We start from the raw sequence: 21,283 nt of genomic DNA on the forward strand, positions 1-21,283 counted from the left end.
TTTGTCTAAAATTTAAAAAGGTTATAACTAACATAAGAGAAACCATATATAATAAGTACAATAACTATATACAATAAACAGTAGGTGAGTTTATCTGCTTAGTCATATTAACAGTCCATTAGTCTTTTTTTTTAAACTACAAGCCAGATAATTCTATTTATCTAGTACCTACAATCCCTATAAATGTAGCTGGAGAATTTCTCTCCAGCTCCTGCCAAGTCCTGCCAGTCCAGGAGCCCATTTAGAAAATAAACACACAGACTCTTACATTATTTAAACTGTTTGGCCATTAGCTCAGGCCTATCATTGTCTAGCTGTTACTCTTATATTCAGCCCATTTCTATTAATCTATACTTTGCCACGTGGCTCGTGGCTTACTGGTACCTTACATCTTCCTTGTCCTGGCAGTGGCTCCAGGCAGTCTCCCCCTCTCCCTTCCTGTTCCCTCAATTCTCCTGTTAGTCCTGCCTGTACTTCCTGTCTTGCCACTGGCCAATCAGTATTTATTTATACAGAGCAATATCCACAGCATATAAATATTTTCTATTCATTTATACAAAAAAGCATGAAAGATAACAAATAATTTGTCCCTTCCCCCTCCCATCTCCCTGCTGCTATACAAATATTCTGCAAAGACACTAAGTTCCATTATGTTTCAGGATTTTCCTAATCAAATCCCTCTGTTCAGAATGTTCTTCAATAATGTCAATCTTCTTAATAACTGAGGACTGATTTCTTCTCATTATTAAAGTCCTAGATGAAATGTCACCTCCTCTGACATATCTTTTTTAACTACCCACCCACTCAGTCTATTTTACTTTATCAAGTTCTAATTTTTCCAAATCAAGTTAGGATTTGCCTTAGGTAGTTAAACCTTTCTCCTATAACTAGAATTCCTTCTTCCAAGCAAATATAGTTACATAAAACTGCATAAAGCCAACCTATATAGTATCTCATATCTGAATATGTAACTAACTACATAGTATATCATATCTATTTTATACCAGTTTTTCTTTTCCCTAGTCCAAAGGACTAATTTACAATCCGACAAATATAATGTAGGACAGTGGACCATTTGTTGATGGACTTCTGTACTTCTGTAAGCATCTGTTGTATCACTCTCCAATTTAATGGATATGTGTAAGAACCTTGATTCAGCAACTTCCCACTACACAAATTTATATCCATTCAAATTTGGATCCCCTGAAGGGGTGGGTAGTTGTAGTATGGTAGAAGAGCACTTTATGGGGTTTTGTTTTGTGTATGTGTCCTGTGTCCTGGGCCTTTTAATCTGTGGTATACTACTCACCTGTCACATACTCCTACAAAAGCATTAAACAAATGACAAGCACAATGTCCTTCTAAAGAGGAGCGTAATACCTAGAACTGCTTCCTCTCCACTGTTGCGAATAAAGCTAGAACCACTCTAGTACTCTTCATCACTGGTAATCAATTTCTATAACTTCAGAGATCACACTTCATTCCAAGCAAGCTTCCTTTCATTTTTCAGATGGATTGCTGGTAAAGATTTAATTTTAGATAAATTATGCCCAGGACATGGAAACATACAAAGTGTTTAATAATGTATAAAGTTGACTGGGCTCTTGAATCATTTCTATCTCACATATCATGTGTAACTTTATGATCAGACCAACTGAGTTCGAATCTTGACTCTGTCACTAAGCAGCTGTGTACCTACGGGGTAAGTGATTTAAACTCCCTTAGGCTCTATATACTAATCTATAATATGTGATTTCTATAGGAAAACAAAGTAGAATTCACATTAATATGGACATCTATTATAAGTGTTCTCTCTTATGCTAACCACTGCTGTGACAGGTTATTTAGCATCTGTACCTGGTTACAGTTACTGCAACTCTTGCTCTTCTCCAAGGGGCTGCTGTCTCTCATGCAATATGAAGAAATACCTATAGATGACTCTGTTTACCTCTCTTTGTACTTATTCTTCAGATTTATACATGTTTATATAGCTACATGATAGGGTGATAGAGAGCAGTTAGTAAACTTGAACTCTGAAATCTAAAGCTGACAGGGTATTACAAATCTGCAATCTCAGCACTAGGAAGAGTAAGACAGGAAGTTTTCCATGAGTCTAAGGCCAGCCTGGGCTACACAATAAGAATGTGTCTCATGAAATATCCTAAAGTATATACATACACATGCACATATATAAAAAAGAGTTTAAATGGTGTTACTAATAACAGATGTCCATGCATCTACTAGACACCAGAGACTAGGTAATAAAAATCCTAGTTCCAGGAATGGGTTACCTCTTTTAGAACTGTTGGCCATGGAGGTCCCATAGGCCTCCAAACACTACAGATTATTGTCATTGCTCTTTGTTTACCTCTAGAATTGGATAGCAAGATCCTATTGCAGAAAACACTGCATACACAAGTCCTAGAACATGAAAATCAAGCTGGTGCTGATCTGGAAGATTCATCCACACTGGCTAGCTTTCATAGTGTTTGAAGGTGCTATGCATCATTCTATTGAAGGAGAAAAGTAATCATCAATCTTACCCACCTGTGAACCCTAAGAGCTACTGGTACATTAGTGTCATGAAAGCCATGAGAATAACTAATCACTTTCTGATTGGATATAAGGCCCACTCCATCAAATGCAACTAGACACCGTTATCAGTGTCAAGAACCTGTGGTAAAACCAAGTCATACACTGTAGGGGATACCCCATTACTATAATTCTGTTAAATAGATATAGCATCAAACTGACTCCTAATGACTTACAGATTAGAGCATCTCTCAGCTCTCAACAGACAGGCTTCTTTATGCAGTAGATGCTGATTAAAACAACTGGTCAAGGTACAGAAAATGAGAGACTGAGGGATACTCAGCTCTAAACAGACTATCTGTATGACACCCCCTTTTCTCAAGGCCTGTTGATCATTGCATAAGAAAGAGTGGAGAGATTTCAAGAGCAAGGGGTAGTGTATGTCTACAAAGAAACTATTTTCTGGACATAGCAGGACAGTTTCTCATATGAACTAGCAGCTGATGTGACAGTATATATAAGACCTGTGCAGGCTCAGGTCAGATAAAATCCAAGCATGGAGAAAGGAGGTGATCATGAAGTTCTAACCCTAGCTGAGGAGCTATTGGCAAATAATAGATGCTAAAATATGGAGAGTCAGATTACTTTAAGTGCGTAGCCCCCTGATACGTTGATCATAAGCCAGTGGAAGGCCGCACTGAGTGTGTGAGTAGTACAATTTATACTTCACGGTTTAAAAAAGAAGAAACAAAGTTGGGTGGGTAAGGAAGGATGAATGGATCTGAAAGCATTGGGGGAGGGTAGTAAATATGATTAAAATACAACTAATAAAGAGATAATGTCTTAAAATACTAAGAGGCTTCCAGCATTGCAGAACAAGTCAAGAACAGTAAAACAGGGATGTAGCAGGAATCTTAAAAGTTCTTACTAATAAAATCAAACCCGAGGCCAGTTATTGGGGTGAATACTGGAAGGTCAGAGAGACAGAACAAGCCACAGCTATCTCACCTCACCAGTTCCTCAGCTGGTCCTGTTTCCTCAGACTGGAAGCCTCTGAGTCCTCATCCAGAATGAATCCCAGCTGAGCTGTGCTGCTTCAAAGCCTGAAAGTTTAACCAGCCGAATGCTTAACCAGCCACATGTTTAACCAACCAAATGCTTCTAGTTTCTGGTCCTCACGCCTTATATACCTTTCTGCTTTCTACCATCACTCCCTAGGATTAAAGGCTCGCTTCCTGTGATTAAAGGCGTGAGTCACCATGCCTGGCTGTTTCCAATGTGGCCTTGAACTCACAGAGATCCCCAATGGATTTCTATCTCTGGAATGCTAGGATTAAAGGCGTGTGCTATCACTGCCTAACTAGTGGCTTTTCTGTTCTCTGACCCCAGATAAGTTTATTAAGGTACACAATATTTTGGGGAACACAATACCACCACACAGGGACCTTGGCTTGAAAAAGACACATTGTTTAAAAAAATGACCTTCTTGCAGTCGTTCCTGGTTTCTGTGTGCTCACAATAGCAAATATCTTTATCTAAACAACAAATTCATTCTTGCTATGGTTTGGATATTGTTTAGATGTCCCTCAAAGATCCACATTAAAGTTTAGTTCCCATGGATGTCTAAAAATATAAGAGGTTGGACCTGGTCAGAAGTTGGGAGTAGGACATAAATCCCCAGCAACCTCAAAGTAGTTCCCAGGATAGGTTTGTTATAGAAGAAGAAAGCCTAGAGAGATTCTTATACTCTCTTAAAATGTGTTGTGATAATATCTACCCTGATCTCCTATGGTCCTAATGACAAACCAAATTACAACTTATCCACGGGTTACCTCAGGGATCAATAAGTGTATTAGGGTTACTTACAGAGCATAAGTGAGGAAATACTGACAAGAATGTGAATGACCTGAAAGCAACCACACTAGAAAGTCTTCACCCAGCTTGGACCATGGCTTCTCACCTGGCTGTGTAGATGTAGGTCCCTTCCTCTACTCTTCCCCAGCCTATATACTCTACCTTCTTGTAGAGTCCCTGAGGCCATGAACAATTAAGGCAGAATGCATGCATATGACTGTGAGGAATGGTTGGAAACTCAAGTGAGGCTCCAATGACCCTACCATGTAAACAGTATATAGACAGACTTGAAGGTAGAGGATACAATAGAAGAACTGGATTCATCAGTCAAAGAAAATACTAAAGCCAAAAAATCATAACACAAAATGTTCAAGAACTCTGGGACACCATGAAAAGACCAAACGTAAGAATAGTAGGGATAGAGGAAAGAGAAGAATAGCAACTCAAAGGCACAGAAAATATATTCAACAAGATCATAGAAGAAAACTTTCCCAACTTAAAGAAGGAAATGCCTATGAAGATACAAGAAGCCTGTAGAACACCAAACAGACTAGACCCCCCCAAAAAAGTCCCCTCCCCACATAATAATTAAACAACTAAACGTACAGAATAAAGAAAGAATATTAAGAGCAGCAAAGGAAAAAGGCCAAGTGAATTATGAAGGCAAACCCATCAGAATAACACCCGATTTCTCAATGGAGACTTTGAAAGCCAGAAGGACCTGGACAGATGTAATGCAGACACTAAGAGACCATGGATGTCAGCCCAGACTAATATACCCAGCAAAACTTTCAATCATCATAGACGGAAGGAACAAGACATTCCAAGACAAAACCAGATTTAAACAATACGTATCCACAAACCCAGCCCTACAGAAAGCACTAGAAGGAAAATTCCAACCTAAGGAAGTCAGATATACCCTTGCAAACACAGGCAATAGATGACACCACAGCAGTAAACTCCAAAGAAGAGAAGTACACACACACACTACCACCAAAAATAACAGAGATGAACAATCACTGGTCGTTAATATCCCTTAATATCAGTGGACTTATCAGCTATAAAAAGACACAGGCTTACAGAATGGATACGAAAGCAGGACCCATCCTAAATATAACACCAGTAGCACAGACATTGAGAGAAACAATTACTAAATGGGACCTCTTGAAACTGAGAAACTTCTGTAGGGCAAAGGACATGGTCAATAAGACAAAATGACAGCCTACAGAATGGGAAAAGATCTTCACCAACCCCACATCTGACAGAGGGCTGATATCCAGAATATATAAAGAACTCAAGAAGTTAGACATCAAAATACCCAACAGTCCAATTTAAAAAATGGGCTATAGAACTAAACAGAAAATTCTCAACAGAAGAAGCTCAAATGGCTGAAAGACATTTAAAGCATTGCTCAACATCCTTAGTCATCAGGGAAATGCAAATCAAAAGAAATGTGAGATACCATCTTATACCCCTCAGAATGGCTAAGATCAAAAACACTAAAGACAGCTTATGTAGGAGAGGATGTGGAGCAAGGGGAACTCTCCTCCACTGTCGGTGGGAATGTAAGCTTGTACAGCCACTTTGGAAGTCAATATGGCATTTTCTTAGAAAATTGGGAATCAACCTCCCTCAAGACCCAGCTATTCCACTCTTGGGCATATATCCAAGGAATGCTCAATCATACCACAAGGGCAGATGCTCAACTATGTTCATAGCAGCATTATTTACAATAGCCAGAACCTGGAAACAACCTAGATGCCCTTCAACTGAAGAATGGATAAACAAAATGTGGTACATATACACAATGGAGTACTACTCAGCAAAGAAAAACAATGACATCATGAGGTTTTTGGGCAAATGGACAGAACTAGAAAAAATCATCCTGAGTGGGGTAACCCAGACTCAGAAAGACAAACATGGCATGTACTCACTCATAAGTGTGATACTAGATGTAAAGCAAAGAATAACCAGACTGCAACTCACAATTCCAGGGAGGCTACCTAGTAAAGAAGACCCTAAGAAAGACACAGGGATTGCCCAACGACAGAGAAATAGATGATGAGATCTACATGAGCAAGCTGGGGGTGGGGGTGGGGATAATGGAGGGTAGGGGTCAGGGGAAAGAGGGCTTAGGGGAGAGGGAGGTCCCAGCTGGTTCATGAGCAGTATGAAAGAATGGAAAGGGAGATACCATGATGAATGAAGACTCCAGTAGAATAGGAAGAAGCAGAGTGCTAGAAAGGTTCCCAGAAATCCACAAAGATACCTCCACTGTATACTGCTGACAATGGTCAAGAGAGTGCCTGAGCTGACCTGCTCTGGTGAGCAGATGGCCGAACACCCTGGCTGTCATGATAGAACTCTCATCCAGTGTCTGATGGAAGCAGATGCAGCCATCCATGGCCGAACCCCAGGTAGAGCTCCAGGAGTCCAATTGGCGAGAGAGAGGAGGGATTGTATGAGCAAGAGATGTTGAGACCATGATTGGAAGAAGCACAGGGACAAATAGCCAAACTAGTGGAAGCACATGAACTGTGAACCAATGGCGGAGGAACCCCCATGGAACTGGACCAGCCCCTTTGTATAAGTGAGACAGTTGATTAGCTTGAACTGTTTAGGAGACCCCAGGCAGTGGGACCGGGACTTGTCCTTGGTGCATGGGCTGACTTTTTGGAGTCTGGGGCCTATGCTGAGACACTTTGCTCAGCCTTGGTGTAGGGAGGAGGGGACTGGACCTGACTTGGCTGAGTTGGCCAGGCTGGGCTGACTCCCCAGGGGAGACCTTGCCTTGGAGGAGGTAGGAATGGGGAGTGGGTTGGGGGGTAGGGCTGGGTGTGGGAGGAGGGAGGACAGGGGAATCCATGGCTGATATGTGAAATTAAGTTAATTATAAAATAAAAATAAAAATACTATTAAAAATGACACTATTTTATTAACAACCACAAAAGCCCTCCTCTTCTATTATTCTGAGGTTTAATAAGAACACTCTTTAAATTCTCATGTTAATAAAATGGTCAAGAACACAAATTATGTCAAAATTCCTGACACATGCTCTTTTATGAATATATATATATATACTACAATATATTTTTCTCCATGAAACTAGCTAGCATAACTAGCCAACTAGCTGTCTCTCTCTTATCTTTCTGTACTGGAAAGACTGATTGAAATTTAACCAGTTATTATGAATATAGCCTTAAAATGTAGGCTAAACAGTCAAAATTCTTGAAAGAATGAAAAGTTATTTAGCTTTGCTTTTGTGGACAATAAAAGTATATTTTTGCAATAAATTTTATGACTCCAGCTATGAAATGATAAAAATCCTCCATTTTATTATTATTATTATTATTATTATTATTATTATTATTGTTTTTGTTGTTTCTTCAAGACAGGATTTTTTCTGTGTTGTTGTGGTGCCTGTCCTGGATCTTGCTCTGTAAACCAGGCTGACCTCAAACTCACAGAGATCAGCCTAGCTCTGCCTCCTGAGTGCTGGGATTAAAGGCATATGCCACCACCACCTGACTCAATTTTATTTTTTAGGGGTAGTGTTACATATGTGCTTTTCTTTTTCTTTTCTTTTTTATCTATTTAATTTTTTCATTTTACATACCAATCACAGTTCCCTCCCTCCCCTTCTCCTGCATCCCCATCTCTCCCCCCACCCCACTCCCATCCACTTCTCACAGGGCTTAAGACCTCCCTTGAGGAGTCAACACATGCTGGCATACCAGTTTGTGGCAGGACCAAACTCCTGCCCCCTTGCTGAGCAAGGTATCCCACCATAGGGAAAGGGCTACAAAAAGCCAGTTCATGCACCTGGGATAAGTCCTATTCCCACTGCCAGGAGCCCCACAAACAGATCAAGCCACACAATTGTCATCCACATCAGAGGGCCTACTTTGGTCCCATGCAGGCTCCCTTGCAGTCAGTCCAGAGTCTGTGAGCTCCCCCTAGCTCAGGTCAGCTGTCTTTGTGATTTTCCTATTATGATCTTGACCCCCCTTGCTCCTATAATCCCTCCTCCCTCTCTTCAACTGAACTCCAGGAGCTTGACCCAATGCTTGAAAACTTTAATTTAAAATTGAAGGGTTGTCTGACCTTCAGGCTGGACAACCCTTCAATTTTAAATTGAAATTTTAATGTGTTTCTATCAACTACTAGTTTACCAAAAATAGATATCATAATATTTTGGTTTGTTTAGGACCGAGATTAAATTTCTAATGATTCAAATTTTTTAAATTGCTTCATATTTACTTTTATGAATAGAATACATTGTCACAGCATCTTCAAAGTTAAAATTTTATTTATAAAATTATATTTAACTAAACAAAATAAGTGTAATGGTTTTATATGGACATGTGATTGTTTTTTTAGTTTTTGAAGTTATTCTTCATTAAAATATTAAATATAACATGATATATTTTAAAGTTATTTTCAAAGTTAAAGCCTTATATTATGAAATAATTGTATATTTTATGTCTATATATGTCTAGAATATAGATTTACTATATTTTTATTAAACACTGCCTCAGCAGAAGAAAATTCAAATTTGGACTTTTCCCCTTAAATCTCTAAGCTATGCTTTACTCGGTTTGCTGGGTGTTTCCTGCTGTTGCAGCATTGTTGTGTTAACTTGCAGTGCTTTTAGCACAGTCTTTAATCACTCCATTAGATATTCTGTTGGGCAGCCCTCACCTAGTTTTATCTGTTCATTTGAAGAAATGGTATCATAGAGCCAAGTGCCCTCTTAAAATATAAAGGAATCTCAGAAATTAAATCATCTCAGATGACTCAAATATTTACCCTTACCCTGCTCTGTCAACTGGAAAAAGCAAACGAAAATATTTATATTGACAGTTTGATGTACTTTGGGGATACCCTACCAATTTGAAAGTTTGAAATGCTTTGGAAACTAAGGAAAACAGATACTTAAATCTTGAATAAGCCAAAACAAAATAATATATTGAAGACATTTTAGACATTTTGCTCTTACCTAAGGAAAGAAATACCAAACTATATTAAAAGTCACGAAACGTACAAAAATACAAAATCTCAAAGTAAGGCTTCAAATGACCACAGCAGTAAGCAAGCAGCAGTAACCAAGATGATACACAAAAAGGAATCCTCAGAAAAACTCAAACAGCTATTATTAACCACCTACTTCTGAAAATAAAGAGATGGGGAAAGTTAGGATACTTGAGGCATAAAATAATATTTGGAGCCATGGGGAAACCCACACCTATACTCGAAACACTGGGGTATAGGGGAAAGAGCTGAGATAGAGGATCCCAAGGTCAAGATCAGTCTGGGCTACAGAATGAAATCCTGCCTGCCCTCCCCCAAAAGAAAAACCATGTCATTCACAGATTTTCTAATTGATTGTACTAAATAAGTCTAAGTAAATTTTAGTAAACAAAATGTTTTGTTGCTTTCCTATAAACTAAAAATATTATTAAATCATTTGTTGTACAGTTTAGAGATGTTCCTGAGTGCATCTCCAAATGCATTGTTTGTCAATAATACTATCCCCTGTCCCTATTTCATCTCATTATCTCCTTGCCCTCTAAAGCTTATTGACTTTTTCCAAACTAAAGAACCTCATTCATCTTGTCACAAAAGATACAACTTTACTGTTATGAAGGAACTTTATATTTCTTCTTTTACTTTTCTTTGAAAAAATCATGAAAATTTTTATCTATAGTCCTCAGGAAAAAATAGAGCAGACTAATATAATTCTAAAACTAGAAACATTATCAGAAATTATCGGACTTCCAATTTTTAAATTATTACTATTTGCTTTTATGTCCTCTGGGATTTACAGGTTACCTCCTTATAAATCATCGTAGTTCATTACATTCATATGGTATAGCAAGCAGATTTAATTGTTGATTTATTACTATTAAGGAGTCAAACTTTGTCAAGAAGCACTATTTGAATTTTCAAAACACTCACCTAAAAATCTAAAAGCCCCTACAGAATCTACACCCTTTAGATTTACTCATATCTAAAGGATGTAGGAAAAATATTCCTGAGTCCTTGATTTAAAAGATCTTATCTGCAAGGCATAGTAGTACACATTTGTAATGCCAGCACTCTGTAGGCTGAGGCAGGAGAATCTCAAGTTGGAAGGCAGTCCAGGCTGTGTAGCAAGACTCTGTTGGTCTCATAAAAACAAACAATAAACAAAACATTCCTCATGTGTTGTTAATGACTGACATATCAATAAAATGTCAAAGTATTGTTGCTTACATTCATGATTCCCAGATCAAAATATGCATGTCTTTTAAGTGTGTTTCTGTGTTTGTGTGTGTGTGTGTGTGTGTGTGTGTGTGTGTGTGTGTGTTGGGGATCAAATCCATGGCCTCATGAATGAATGCTAAGCAGGTGCTCTGCTACTCACCTTCATCCCCAGCCATCAACTTCACACATGAACATCCATTCTATATAGAAATCACACAGAGAATTAACTCCCCCCTCCCCAAAAAAAGTTGAGTGAGTCAAAACTTGGCACTGACTATAGCTGAATTCATGAAATAACAATACTCTTCTCTGGGAACCAAGAAACTAGTCTAAGTTCACTAATGAGAATTATCATAGACAACTATATAGTCTTTTATTTCCTCTTAACCAACAAAGAGAAAGCTAGTACTCCAGTAAACCTTTTTGTTGCATCTATATAAATATTAAGGACAAATAGAACAGTCTGTAACTAAGCTAAAAGAAAAAATCACCTGGATGTCTAAAACAGGCTCTGCTGAATTCTGGAAAGTACTCCCACTGCCTGAATTACATAACCTAGGACCCTGGCTTCAACACTTGCTAGGAACTAATAGATGTTTTTCTTATAGTTGTCTGATATAGCCTGTTCAGAATCTTAAATAATAATTAACAGCCAAAGTCATTTCTGGTGGTCCAAAAGTTTATCCTACAACAGAAGCAAACTTAATGGTGGTTCACCTACAGATGGCAATCAAAGGAAACTTTTCTAAACTTAATAAACAAACTGTTGGCAATGATGAAATTCTAGATAATATGCATTAATGTCTTGCATCCTGGATTTATATATCTCTAGTCATAAGGAAAAACTGAGAAAAATAATCAGTCTCTGACATCCAGAACTCATCTGGCATTCATTCAGATAGATCTCAACAATATTTAAAACTGGTCTGACATCATTACCAGGCCATTTTGTTCTCCTGTTGGGCATAAACAATGTCAAAGAAAACAACCTCAGACAAGGTTACTCTGAGATCACAATAAAATGAAACAAAGCAAGAGCACTTCATAATTTAATCTAAGTACAGAATGAAACAGGGTCATAAAATTGCCCCCACTTTCTGGCAGCATCCAATCTCGAAGGAACCCCTACTTCCTTCAATCCTTGCCAAAAACACCCAACAAAGCCCAAATCCTGGGTCGCTTCATTGAAGCACATGTTTTCATCATACCCTGCTGTCTCCACATGGTGTATTCCTCTGAATTCCAAGAAGGAGAATAAGCATAATTTATTTACGCCAAGATTTGTCCCTAGTGAGCATTTGGATAAAATTGGTTAACATCCCATAGAAAGTATTGAATGAATATTTGTTGGGAACCAATGACCCACAATTTGCTTTCCTTTCTCTAATGTACCACTCAAAATGAGTGTGGGATGGCCCAGTCCAGTGGCTTTTTCTCATGCCAAACCCCTTTTAATCCATCAATCCTGCTACACTGTGAGGATTCTCATTTACACTTCTCACTATCTATGTTCCTACACTTTCCTTGTCTTTGTCAGTCTATTCTACATCATTGGAGATTCATAAGATTCTACATTCTTCCTCTGGAGGTTTCACTTGTTCCCATAGCTTTGATAAATACAAATATGTGAATGATTACAATATTTATGTTTCCTAATAACATCTTTCCCCAGTCTGCCCATTAATACCATCTCAGTATTTTCATGTTTCTCATATTATACTCCCAGAGTGGTGCTGGATATCATATGCAGTGCCCTGAGCTACAAATACTATGCCACAGTCTAGAAGAGAGAAACTATACCTTGACTCTAGTGTTACCACTCTCCCTAGAATATTGCAAATGTTTCAGTTGAGAGGATACAGGTGATTTTTTTTACAATCTGATTAAAAACCTAATCCAAGTTATACAAGATCCAATGCAATAAAATAAGGAACATTAAAAAATATCAAGAAAACACAACTTCTTAAAATTACCAATTCTGTAGGAATAGATAACAAGCAAGTGAAATCACAGACAAACACTTCCAATGAATGTTCAGTGAAATCAAAAAATCAGTTAAAAAGAATTCAAATAAGCTTCTAAATGAAACCAGGACATTGGTAATAATGTTATTTAGGAATTCAGGAAGTAAAATACTAAAAAATCAATTTAAAATTTTGGAAATCGAAATCTCAATAATTCAAACTTTAAAATCTGAGTAAACCACATCATCAATAAATCAGATTAAGTAGAAAACAGAATATCTAGAATTGAAGACAAGGGAGATAAATTAGATATTCTAACAATAAAAATAGAACAAGAAAGTATGACCAGAACCTGTGAAATGTGTGGGACACAATGAAAGGATGAAATTCTTAAGCAGAAACATGGAAGGAGTAACACAAACAAAGGCATAGACATATTCTACAAATCATAATAGAAAATTTCCTAGAACTAGGGAAAGTGATGGCCAACTAGATAAAGGAGACATTTAGATTGCCAAATAGAAAAGACCAGATAAGAACCAGTTCCAATTGATATATCTATAAAACAACTCCTGCACTTAAGGCTCAGGGAACATTGTAGAAGAGGGAGTGGAAATATTATAAAAGCCAGAGGATCAGGGAGTTTTGCTGTGAGCCTTGATCTCCTAGTAATGTTATAAGCTATACTCATAAAGTCTTTCCAACGTGACCATCTAAACATGAGCTGAACAAGGACAATGATAGACATGCCAACGTGGACAGAGGAAAACCCCTGAGGCCTCATCCCTACACGCAGGACTTTAAGGCAAGCAGATGAATCTATATTAATTCCTGAAAACATAGATTTCAACCCAAAACTAGGCAGAAGAGGTAAAACTAACTTCATATTGATTAAGGGATCAAGTCATCAAAATGAGACTATAATTCTAAACATATATGCAAGAAAAATAATTTCATAAACAAAAGCTACTGTTTATAAAGACACAGAAAAAATTCAACAAAACAATAATAGGTGATTTTACTACCCTATTCTCACTAACAAATATATAATCCAGACAAAAATATCAACAAAGAAATATCAGAAATCAATGACAATCCAGATCAAAGGGCCTTAACAAAATATGAGCACATTCAAGAGCTGATAATCCACTGTTGAATGGTGACTGGGATATTAAAGCAATCAGAAGGTAAACATTAAAACTTCATGGAATTTCATGCAATGAAAATACAACTGTTGCTGGCTCTGCAGCTGGGATCTCACTGTCTCTGATACCCGGGGACAGGGGTGGTAGACACGGAGGCAATAACACAGACTCTGGAAGTTTGCAAGCAATCTCATTTATTAAACAAAGGGCTAAGGTATTTATGTGTGGGCTGTTTGGCGGACTTTTACTCCTAGCTGCTGTGGCATTTCTTGGTTGGCTCTGGGCTGCATGTCATCATTTTCCAGTTTGGAGTTTATGGATCAGGTTTCTTCTGGCCAGAGTACCCTTCTCTGTGTGTCACATCTCATTGTTTGCTTAAGGTGAGGCCCAGTGCTTCGGCCTTACTCACCTCATACAGAGTGTGACTAGAACATACTAGAATGTGTGCCATTCAATTAAACTGATTCTAAAAGGGCAATTTAAAGCTCTAAATGGCTACATTAAGAATCAGAGAACTTTTAATCTACTGGGAACACACCAGCTGAGCAAGGCAGGGCAATAACCTCCAACACAAGCAGGTACTCCATGTGAACACACCAGTTGAGCAGGACAGGAAAACAGGCAACACTCAGGCATCACACTCAACCAAAAATCCAGAAACTAAGAGGAAACAGACACCAAGGAACAAAACACCCACCCAATAACAACAAATCCAGAAATCAGCTCCTAGACCTATTAATCATTCCAAACCCAGATACCTCGATACCAGCATAAAAAGACAATCAATAGCAGCCAGGACAATTTCTCCACCAGAGCCCATCTATCCTATCACAGCAGGCCCTGAGTATTACAAAATAGCTGAAGCATAAGAAAAAAAGACCTTAAAAACAACTATATGAAGATGATAGAGGTCATTAAAGATGAAATGAATAAATCCATTAAAGAATTTTGGGAAAATACAAATAATTGGAGAAAATGAATAAATCCCTTAAAGGAATCCCAGAAACACAAACAGACAGTGAAGGAAATAAGCAAAACTGTTCAAGACCTAAAAATGTAAATAGAAGCAATAAAGAAAAAACAAACTGAGGAAATTCTGAAAAATAAACATTTAAGGATTTGAACAGGAACTACAGAGATAAGCTTCACCAAAAGAATACAAGATATGGAAGAAAGAATCTCAAGTGTTGAAGATATGATAGGAAAAATGGATAAATCAATCAAAGAAAATGAATCTAAAAGACATCATACACACACACACACACACACGCACGCACGCACGCACGCACGCACACGCACACACACACACACACACACACACACACACACACACACACACACAAAAAAAAATCTAGGAAGTCAGGGGCACTATGAAAAGGCCAAACCTAAGAATAATAAGAATAGAGGGGGAATTCTAGCTCAAAGACCCAGAAAATATTTTCAACAAAATCATAAAAGGAAATTGTCCCAACCTAAAGAAGGATATGCCTGAGCTGGAGAGATGGCTCAGCGGTTAAGAGCACTGGCTGTTTTTCCAGAGGTCCCGAGTTCAATTCCCAGCAACCACATGCTCACAACCATCTATAATGGGATCTGATTCCCTCTTCTGGTGTCCCTGAAGACAGGTCACTCATATATGTTAAATAAACTATGTTTAAAAAAAAAGGATATGCCTAAAAAGATACAAGAAGCTTACGAACACCAAATAGACTGGGGCAAAAAAAAGTCCCCTCACCACAAATAATCAAAACACTAAATGTACAGAACAAAGAAGGACTGTTAAAAGCTGGAAGGGGAAAGACCAAGTTATATATATAAAGACGGAACTATTAAAATTATACTTGACTTTTCAATGGGGACCCTAAAAGCTAGAAGGACCTGGCCAAATGTGCTGTAGACTTTAAGAGAACAAAGATACCAGTCTAGGCTATTATACCCAGCAAGACTTTGAATCACCATAGATGTAGAAAACAAAATATGCCATGATAAATCCAAATTTAAACAATATCTATCTACAAAGCCACCCCTACAGAAGGAACTAGAATGAAAACTCCAACCTAAAGGGGTTAACTACACACATGAATACACAGGAAATAATCTCAGACCAGCAAAAACAAAAGAAGGGAAACACACCCATACCCCCTCGTGAGCATACACACCACCACCATCAGCAACAGCAACAAAATAACATGAACATCAACAAATATTGGTCATTGATATTTCTCAATACCAAAGGTATCAATTCCCCAATAAGAAGATATAGACTAAGAGAATGTATGCAAAAACAGGATCAATCCTTCTGCTGTATTCAAGAAACAAACGTCAACACCAAGGATAGACATTACCTCAAGGTAAAGGATTGGAAAAAAAGATATTCCAAATGGATCTAAAAAGCAAGCTCATGTAGCCATTTTAAAATCTAATAAAATAGACTTCAAACCAAAATTAATCAAAAGAGATGAAAATGACAGTACATACTCATCAAAGAGAAAATCCACCAAAATGACATTTTTATTCTTAACGTCTATGCCCCAAACACAAGGGATCCAAAAGTTTATAAAAGGAACACCACAGCTTAAATCACATATTGACCCTCACATATTAATAGTGAGAGGCTGCAATACCCTACTTTCACCAATGTACAGGTTATCCAGACAAAGCTAAGCAGAGAAATACTGGAACTACCAGACATCATGAACTAAATGGACCTAACAGATATCTACAGATCATTTCACCCAAACACAAAAGAATATACTTTCTCCACAATTGACCATATACTCAAACACAAACCAAGTCTCAGCAGATATGAGGAAATAGAAAACTCCCTGCAGCTTATCAGCCCACCATAGTTTGAAGCTAGATATCAACAACAACAGAAACAAAAGGGAGCATAGAAACTCATAGAAACTTTAAAAATCTCTACTGAAGGAAAAATGGGTCAAGACAGAAATAAAGAAATTAAAAACTTTCCAGAATTCAATGAGAATAAATACACAAAATACCCAAATTTATGGGACACAATGAAAGTAGTTCAGAGGCAAGTTCATAGCACTAAGTGCCTACATTAAAAGAAAGTTGGATAGATCTCATACTAGGAAATTAAGCTCTACAACAAAAAGAAGTAATTACATAAAAGAGGAGTAGATGACAAGAAAAAAATCAAACTTCGGGCTAAAATCAATGAAATAGAAATAGAAATAAAGAGAACAATACAAAGAATCAATGAAACAAAGAGTTTGTTCTTTGATATTATCAACAAGATAGACAAAACTTTATCCAAGCTAAGTAAAGGATGGAGAGAGAATATTCAAATCAACAAAACAAAACAAAAACAAAAAGGGAGACATAACAACAGACACAGAGGAAATCCAGAGAATCATACAGACATACTTTAAAAACCTGTACTCCATCAAATTAGAAAATCTAAAAGAAATGGCCATTTTTCTCAGTATGTACCATTTAACAAAGTTAAATCCATACATATAAGCAATTTACTTTAGATCTATAACTCCTAGTAAATAAAAGCAGTCATTAAAATCTTCCATCAAAAAAAAAAAAAATAGGGCCAGATGGTTTTAGCACAGAATTCTTTTTTTTTTTTTTTTTTTGGTTTTTTCGAGACAGGGTTTCTCTGTGTAGCTTTGCGCCTTTCCTGGAGCTCACTTGGTAGCCCAGGCTGGCCTCGAACTCACAGAGATCCGCCTGGCTCTGCCTCCCGAGTGCTGGGATTAAAGGCGTGCGCCACCACGCCCGGCTTTAGCACAGAATTCTAACCAACATTCAAAGAAGAGTTAATGCCAGTACTCCTCAAATTATTCCACAAATAGAAACAGAAGAAACATTGCCAATTTATTTTATGAGGCCCACAGTTACCCTGATCCCAAAATCACATAAAGATCCAACAAAAAAAGAGAATTCCAGACCAGTTTCCATTATGACCATAGATGCAAAAATGCTCAATAAAAAACATGCAAACTGAGTCCAAGAACAAATTGAAAAGATTTTCCATCATGATCAACTAGGCTTCATCCTAGAGATGCCAGGATGGTTCACTATACAAAAATCAATAAATGTAACCCACAATATAAACAAACTGAAAGAAAACAACCAAATGATATTCTCATTAGATGCAGAAAAGTTCTTTGACAAAGTCCAATAGCCCTTCATGATAAATGTCCTGGGGAGATTAGGGGATAAAAGGAACATACCTAAACATAACAAGGGCAGTTTACAGCAAGGCAGCAGGCAACATCAAATTAAGTGGAAAAAAACTCAAAGCAATTCCACCAAAATCAGGAATAAGACCCTTAACATTCCACCATGAAACTACCATAGCTGATAAACACTTTCAGCAATGTAGCTGTATAAAAAAAGTTAATTCACAAAAAAACAGTAGCCCTCCTACATACAGATGACAAATGAATGAGAAAGAAATCAGGGAAACAATACTTTTCACAGTAGCCTCAAATAATATAAAATATCTTTGAATAGCTCTAAACAAGCAAGTGAAAGACCTGTATGAAAAAATCAAGGTTTTGAAGAAAGAAATTGAAGAAGATATCAGAAGTTGGAAATATCTCCTATCTTTATGGTTCATTAGGATTAATATTGTGAAAATGGCCATCTGAACAAAAGCAATCTACAGATTCAATGCAATCCCCATCAAAATTCCAACACAATTCTTTACAGACCTTGAAGGGACACTGTTTAACTTCATATGGAAAACAAAAAACTCTAGATAGCTAAAACAATCCTGAACAACAAAAGAACTGCTGGAGGTATCACTGTTCCTGATTTCAAGTTCTACTAAAGAGCTATAGCAATAAAAAATGTACGGTCTTAGCATAAAAATAGACATGTTGATCAATGGAATCGAGCTGAAGGCCCAGCCATAAATCCACATACCCTTGCACACCTGATTTTCAGCAAAGAAGTCAAAATTATACAATGTAAAAAGGAAAGCATCTTCCGTAAATGGTGCTGGTCTAACTGGATGGCTGCATGTAAAAAAATACAAATAGATCCATCCTTATCACCCTGCACAAAACTCAAATCCAAGTGGATCAAAGGCCTCAACATAAAACCAGATATATTGGACCTGATAGAAGAGAAAGTGGGGAACAGCTTTGAATGTGTTGGCACAGGAGTAGATGTTCTGAACAGAACACTGATACTGCAGGCACTGAGATTAAAAATTAATAAACAGAACCTCATGAAAATGAAAAGCTTCTGTAAGGTAAAGGGTGGCTTCAACAGGACAAAACAGCAGCCTACAGAATGAAAAAATATTTTCACCAACCCCACATCTGACAGGGGGCTAATATCCAAAATATATAAAGAACTCAAGAAACTAGATATAAAAAAATAGAGAATTCAATTAAAAAGTGGAGTAAAGATCTAAACATAATTCTCAATATAGGAAACTCAAATGGCTGAGAAACACTTTAGAGAAATGTTCAACATCCTTAGCCATTGGGGAAATGAAATCAAAACTACTTTGAAATTCCATCTGATAACTGTCAAAATGGTAACATAAAAAACACAAGTGACAGCTCATGCTGGCAAGATTGTGGAGCAAGAGGAACCCTTTTCCATTGCTGGTAGGAGTGCAAACTTGTACAGCCACTATGGAAATCAATATGGCAGTTACTCAGTAAATTGGTATTGATCTACCACAAGACCACTCTTCTGCATATACACAAAGGATGCTCCATCGTACAAGGACACTTGCTCAACCATGTTCATTGCTGCTTTATTCATAATAGCTAGAAACTGGAAATAACCTAGATACCCCTCAACTGAAGAATCAATAAGGAAAACATTGTATATTTACAAATCGAGTATTACTCAGCTGTTTTAAAAAATAACATGATGAAATTTGCAGGCAAATGGATGGAAATAAAGCTCATCCTGAGTGAGGTAACCCAGACCCAGAAAGATAAATATGGTATGCATTCATTTATATTTGGATATTAGCCATTAAGTAAATGATAACCAAGCTACAATACATAAACCCAAAAGAGGTTAGGTATAGAGGAAGTGTCTAGAGGGGATACCTGGATCTCCCTGGCAGGGAGAATAGATTTTACAGATGGACTATAATTGGATGGGGACATAAATGGGAGGATCAGGTGAGAAGGTGTAAGGGACATAGAGTAGAGGGAGAAAAAAAAGGAAGAGACACCTGGAAATGAAGAAGGATGATATGAGAACCTAGTGCAGTGAAAACTTCCTAAAATATATGAAGGTGATCCTAATGAGGTCTCATAACAATGGGGATATGGAGTCTCAACTGGCCATCTCTTGTCACTAAATGATGCTTCCAATAGTGGAACTGGGTTGCATTCAGTTGAGTTGTTGGCCAAGGGGGTCCCATGGAAATCACTAAATAACCCAGGCTCTTGCTAAGACAACAGATTGCTCTCTGAAAACCGACAGCAAGCCTTCCATTGCCAAGAACACCCACATAACTCATTGAACATGAAGAAATCAAGCTGGTGCCTACATGGAGCCTTCACCCCTACGTTCTAGTCTCTTTTGTGAGGAAAGGTATTCTGTAGGCTACCAAAAGAGAAAGGTAAACACCAACCCAGCCACAAAACCTTAGACCTACAATCTGTGATGCTTGCAAAATATGCTAGGGCAATGAGGGCATCGAACTTGTGGGATGTCTGATTTTACTTAAGGTGCAATCCACTAGATGGAACCCATTCCTGACACTGCTTGGGTAACCAAGAACCAGGGACTAGATAGTCCAGACACCTAGGGGAAAACCATACACTACTGGTCTAAAAACAAAAGAGTCAATAAAATGACTCTCTATGATATTATGCTACACTCATAACTCAGTGCCTTGTCCAGTCATCATCAGAGAGGCTTCCTCAAGCAGAAGGTGGGAACAGAAGCAGAGACCTGCAGCCATATATTATACACAGAAAAAAATCTAAATGGAATGTCTCCAACAAATCTCTCCGCTCAGAGCTCAGGGAACCGCATGGAAGAGGAGACAGAAAGAGTGTAAGAGCCAGAGAAGATGGAGAACACCAGAGAATAAGGCCTCTGAATCAACTAAGCAGGGCTCATGTGTACTTACAGAGATGGATGCAGCAAGCAGAGGACCTACATGGCTCTATACCAGGTACTCTGCAGATATATTATAGCTTTTAGCTTAGCATTTTTATGGGACTCCTGACTGTGAGAACAAGTGTGTCTCTAATTCTTGTGCCTATTCTTGGAACTCCTCTCCTTCTGTTAGGCTGCCTTGCCCAACTTCAGTATAGTGTTTTGTTTTGTTTTGTTTGCTTTATCTTATTATATTTTATTTATTATCCTATTTGGTTGTTATCTCTTAGAAGCCTGTTACTTTCCAGTGAAAGAAAGGAAGTGGATACAGAGGGGAGGAGAGGGAGGAGAGGAACTGGGAGGAGTAGAAGGAGGGGTCACAATAATCAAGGATATATTGTATGAAAAAAAGAATCTATTTTCTATAAAAGAAGAATAAATTGGGTAAAAAAGAATCAGAGAACTCTTAACTAAAGAGTT

The sequence above is a fragment of the Peromyscus leucopus genome, chromosome X (genome assembly GCF_004664715.2).
Source record: "Peromyscus leucopus breed LL Stock chromosome X, UCI_PerLeu_2.1, whole genome shotgun sequence".
NCBI lineage: Eukaryota > Metazoa > Chordata > Mammalia > Rodentia > Cricetidae > Peromyscus > Peromyscus leucopus.